Source organism: Hyalella azteca, unplaced genomic scaffold (assembly GCF_000764305.2).
Source record: "Hyalella azteca isolate HAZT.00-mixed unplaced genomic scaffold, Hazt_2.0.2 contig16605, whole genome shotgun sequence".
In the NCBI taxonomy this organism is placed as follows: Eukaryota; Metazoa; Arthropoda; class Malacostraca; order Amphipoda; family Hyalellidae; genus Hyalella; species Hyalella azteca.
In genome coordinates this window covers 271485-277484 of record NW_025946421.1, presented here as the reverse complement: position 1 = coordinate 277484, position 6000 = coordinate 271485, and positions in this window count along the sequence as shown.

The following is a 6000-nucleotide window of genomic DNA, read 5'->3' as shown; positions in this document are numbered from 1 at the left end:
GAAATGCAATCATGGCCTGCAAATCCATAAAACCACGGCTTGAAAAATCCAATCGTGGTTTAGAGAATAGATATTTTCCTCATTCGGTTCTATATATATTCCTCATTAGATCACATACACTTGTAGTCCTTGTACATACAGCTCATCCAATCTCAGACCTTTTTCCCTATTATCACCTCTCGGGAAGGAATACCATTCATGTGATCATGTCTACCTCTTTGTCAATTCATAATAAATTCATTCCTCCTAGTTTGCTCATCCTACACAATATGGTTTCTAATGATAATTTTTATTCTTCTCTGTTGTTCTTCATTGTTGAAACTTCAACCATACTTCCTGATAGTCCAGCTTGCATTTTTCACTCACAAGCCACTTTTTTAGTGCATTTTCTCTTTATAGAAAAAATGCACTATTGTGCTTGCTATGTCCGTCTGTCTGTCTGTCAGTGACTTCATGTTTTTGTCAATTTTAAGAAGCGGGCATGCCTGGATCAAAGATACAACATCTCCAGCTCTAATCCACTGTACTAATCAAAATGAAAACTGATTTATGCACAAGAAAATTTGCTCTGTCACTCACTGCCGTGAGTACTGAGTTATATTTTTTTCTGCATCTGTCTATAAAAATTTGATCACTGATTACATCTCTTTTGCTCTGCTCTTGCCACTTTCTCATAATTTCTCCACAATATTTCATTATTTCTTTGGTTTTTGCACACATTTTGAATGGTCCTTGCGCATGTGACCCTGGCAGCCTCATTTAGACATTTCTTAAGTTGTTTATTCATGCCATGTACATCATTTGTAACTTCCCATTCTGAATCAGGAACTTTTTCATTATAATTATCCCAGTCCTGGATGTTCACATCTTCTACAGTTTCATTTGCCACTTGAACTTTTTGTCAGGCTCTCTTGCATGTGTATCATGCATGTTCAACTCTGTAACAAGTATATTTGGATCACTTAGGATATCAACCATACCAGCTTCATCCACCCACATGCTCATCACATTTCTTCTTGCATTCTCATTTACTAATATGTTATCAATGGCTAAACAGTATTCTTTATTGTTCCAGGTCTCTTTTACCTCAGCCAATTTTATATATAGATTTTTAAGGTCATTTCTAAACCCAAATTCATTCACAAGCTCCCCATTCTTATTCTCAGTCTCTCCTAGTATACCCATGTCCCACATGTCTATTCATGTCCCAAATAACTATCATCTCATGGCTATATTCATCAAGCACTTTCTTTATGCAAGCATATATTTCTCTGTCCTCACTCTCAGACCATACTCCTTCCACAGTCATGTAACATACAGTCTTCACCATTTGTAACCTTTCATTCAAAGTTGCTGATTACTTGATCTTCACAGCAGATATGTCCTTGCTCATTTCATTCTCACCAACATTTATCTATCGAATGATCAAATATTATCGAATGAGTCACATCCAGTGATGGGACTCATTCAAACTTGAATAACTTTAGTTACAGACAAGACAGCAAGATGAGGGCTAGGCGCTGCTCTTGTCTAAGTGAGTTCTACAAGCTTCTGATAAAAACTGTGAGCCTCTATTGGTGCATGTTGCCTGGAATGGAAACGTTCATCTTTCTAGGCAACGTGTGCCATATGAGGTACAAGGCATTTATTATACAACTACAATGAAAATTTGCATCACATGGGTACTAACGTAAAAACATTTTCTGAGCAAATGGAATTGGAATGTAACAGCAATACTCAACCTACAAATCATTCTGGGGTAAGATACTGCTAAATAGGAAGTTTATAATTCATTTAGATGATGTCTTACAAAACTACTCTTAAGCAAAGCATGAAGTGGTACCAACAGCTGTTCAAATTATTGGCAAAAACTGCTGTAGCAAATACCTGGGTGCATGGTGATCAGTTCTATAGTCAGTAAAAATCGATGTGAATTTCTGAAGTAGTTGAAGAATACTGAATGTATTGTCACTAGTAATAGGTCAGACACATGAAAAAATGTTTATATAACCAAATCACAATGATTTTAGACGTTTGCGTTCCAGCGCTATAGTATTTGAAGCTGAGGATCTGAACTTCATGTCATGACAAGCTAGATCTGACTCTTGCTTTAATATAATTGCAAAAAAAGGAAGTTAGTTAGTGCTAAAGTGAGATGGAAAGCTAGAAAAATAACTATTAATTGCTAGCCCAGTGCTCAGAATCTGTATCACTGTTTATCTTGCTTTTTACAGTGTCATTGTGTTTCTGTGTGAGCTTAGGCAACTTTTGAATGACTGATATCTTTTTTACTGCTATAATCCATACCAATACCGAAAAAAATAATTTTCAACATATTGGAACAGGATAAAACCCTCTATTTAATACTTTTTCTTTTTTGTACCCACTCATTATTTCAGACTAGATTTCAACTACTAAGATTCTTATGATTTGATTGCACAATATTCATATAGGTTTTCGAAAACATTGTTGTCAATTATCTATCATATTTTTCACAAGTTCATGATCTGGCTTATATATTAAAGAGATATTTTTAAAAACTAAATTTTTTAACTGTGCATCATATATGGCGCACATTGCACTTTGGGACATGCATGCGTGTACCATATATGTCACAGTCAATGTGTTAAGGGAAGCGTCTGGGTCAAAAATTGCAAATTTAGACTTTTCCTGTTTTTATGCTCATCTTAAAGCTGACATTCTGACCTATCCAACAGTACCAAAATCATCTCTACATTGATTTATGTGTTCACGAAAGATTGCGAAAGGGTTAGGTGTATAGGAGTTCTTTCACATTTGAGATAGGCAGAAATTACTAGCCACGTGGCCAGATACATAAATAGCAGGTCTGAAGACACTGCACCTTAGTTACCTTACTTACCTACCAGCTGTCATGTTGGATGGTGATCATGCAGTCGTTCCCTCCATCCTAGACTGAATTTCAGCTCAAGTAATTGTCTTGTCTGGTATCTGTGCCACCTTGGATGCCTATTTTGGGGTGCTCACGGCTTTGTCGCTCTCTACTGAACATTCACGCTTATTGTCACTGCAAACCTATCTCTTCCTACAGTTTTGAAGCTACAACAATGAGAGATATACCATTTGATTTGCAACAGAAAGATCTAGAGAATTGCATAGGTGTTTTTCTAATTTTAATGAAAAATGCCCCCCCCCCACTCACAAAAATGAAAATTTCAAAAAATGCCTATGCAAATTAATAGATCAGGTCTTTTTGCATCAAATGATATGTGTCTCAATGTTGTAGCTTGAAAACCCTAGGAGGAGATAAATTTCTACAGTACCCCTTTTTTTTAATGTTTTCTAAGAATTTCATATTTTCTTTCATTTTTTCAAAAATTTACTTGAACAAAAAAGTCTTAGATTTCTGTTCGACATATGTGTACCAAGTTTCAAAGTGATGCGTCTGTAAATAACTGGGATACAAAAAGACCCAGATGCACCCCTTAACCAGGTTCTCTTTACATTGGGAGGAATAAATGTTTTCATGGTCATTTCTTTTGGCTTAAATCAGGCTTAGCTGCATGCAGTTAGGTATTTCAAGGCATGTCCAAGAATGAGTCACCTGTTGGCATTGCCACACTTCAAGTTCCACCCACCATGTCCAATAAAAAATGTAAACTGGACTGGTTACTATATCAGCATCATCATGCAATATTAGGTCATATGTGTTGTGTATAAAATTGAGGATTATTTGCTTTAATTCTGCACAAAAGCAATAAATTATTCCCTTTTTCACTTCCCATGTTTAGGTAACGATTTAAATTGTAGGGCTGCCAACAGCTGTGAACGTGATCTGTTCAGCGAGATGGCCAAACTTATTGCCATTGATTTTGAAGTGTTTGGCCATGTTCAAGGTAAGGGACATAATAGATTAAATTGATCCAAACTTTGAAATGATTGGCATCAGTTTGTACCATATTTACTTGAATTCATTGTTTAGTGAAATACATAGTATAACAAAATATGAATTTTATTCCTTTGAATTCATTTCAACTTTTTTCCCCATTTGCATTAGGTTTGTCCAACTTGGCAATTGCTAACTAAGATTACCATTTGCCAGCATAATACTAATCAGTGTTGATTTGCCAGTAATTTATTATTTTATTCAAGCATTTGCAAGGTATGAGTATTTATAGCATTCAATTATTGATTCTCTATTTTTTTTGCAGGTGTGTTCTTCCGTAAGGTGAGCTTCGAGTTTTGAAGAGATTATGTTTTCCTATGTGAGAATTTTTTTTAGAATTTTCAATGAATATGTGTATCCAAGTCTATCAACATAGGGTAATCCATAGTTTGACAGTAATGAAAGCTGTTGATGATTACTATGAATAAGGATGCTCTGAAATTCTAGGCCTGATCATTCTAGGCCAGTCTGGAATATCAGGAAAAATTTTCCTAAAACCTCTTGTTTAGGGTACAAAGGATCATTTCATTTTTTCTAACTGTGCAGGCAAGAAAGTTGTTTCATTTGATTTTAACCAAAAAAATTGGACAAGGGACATACAAATGTAAATGGGTATGATATTATAGTTTATGTGTGAGATGCAGGCATGAGCATTTTTGTCTCATCATCCATTATTCAGCAATGGCTTCCCAATGTGGGGCATCTTGTATAATTTCCCAAAGTATGGATACAAGAGTTTGTTTTGGATAATTTTTCAAAAACTTGGATAAAAATATGACACATATTATTTTATTTTGTTTAAAACTGAAGGAATTGCACCATAGGTAAATTTTACTGTGAGCATAGGCATTTTTGTCTGTTCATGGGCACTTGCTGCCTGATTTACCAGTCTGAGTGAATTCCACTTGTTGTTGTTGTTTCTTGCGCCACGTCACGCTCGCGTGGGCGGAGGCTCTGGTGGTGGTCGGAGGGGAGGCACCGGGAGAGGGGGCAGATGGGCGAAAGCAGGGAGGGTGGCCAGGAACGCCCACAATGATGAGACGCTGAGGGACGTGGGGAAGGCGGGGCAGGCAAAGAGGTGCTGGACGGATTGGAGGGGATCCCCGCACTCCGGGCAAGCGGCGCTAAGGGAGCGTCCGACCCTGTGGGTGTAGGACGTAAGGGAGCTGCAGTATCCCGAGCGTAGCTGGGATAGCGCTGAACGGTAAGGGCGAGGGAGCGAGGCTTCTTCTGCTGCGATCGGTGGTGGTGGGGCTGTGAGGACAGCGTTGTTAACGGCCGTCGCCGCAACACGGGTGGCTATCTCCCTACGGAGGGAGCGTTTTTGCCTCTCCATAGGCACCGTCGGGCATCATGCCGTCAGCGAGGAAAGGCGCCACAAGGTGGCCGAATCTTGTCTTGATTGAAGCTTTCATGGGGCGGTCACCGGGGGGAGCGGAGACGATGCTGAAAGAAGCATGAGTAGGCTGGAGTGCGCTGGCGAGGAATTGAGCACATGCCAGGTCCAGGTGGGCGGACAGGGGGAGGACGCCGGTCTCATGGTGGAGATGGGCGATTGGGGCCATCTTGAGGCAGCCGGTGGCTAGTCTCAAGGCTGAGTTTTGGATGATTTGGAGGCTTGCAATTGCGGTGCGTGAGGCGACTGGGTACCAGATGGGGGCAGCATAATTGAGGATTGGGCGAGTAATTGTACGGTATGTGGCAATGATGTCTTCTTTGGAGAAGCCCCAGTTGGTGCCGGCCAGGGCTTTTAAGATGCGTGAAGAGCCTATAGCTTTGGTGGCTATGGCTCTGACATGTGGAGAGAACGTAAAATGGGTATCCCAAGTGACCCCCAAAATTTTGGGGGTCTTGTCCAGTGGGATGATGCCATTACAGATTGGTGCAGATGGGTGAAGACGGGATTGGTGAGTGTCGGGGGTGAAGAACGTGACTGAGGATTTCCCCGGAGCCACGGCCAGTTTCTTGGCGGTCGACCAGACTGAGACGCCCCGGAGAAACTCGGAGAGGTCAGCCTCCGCGGCGTCGAGTCTCGGGGACGACACAAAAATAGTGAGGTCATCTGCATATGAGGC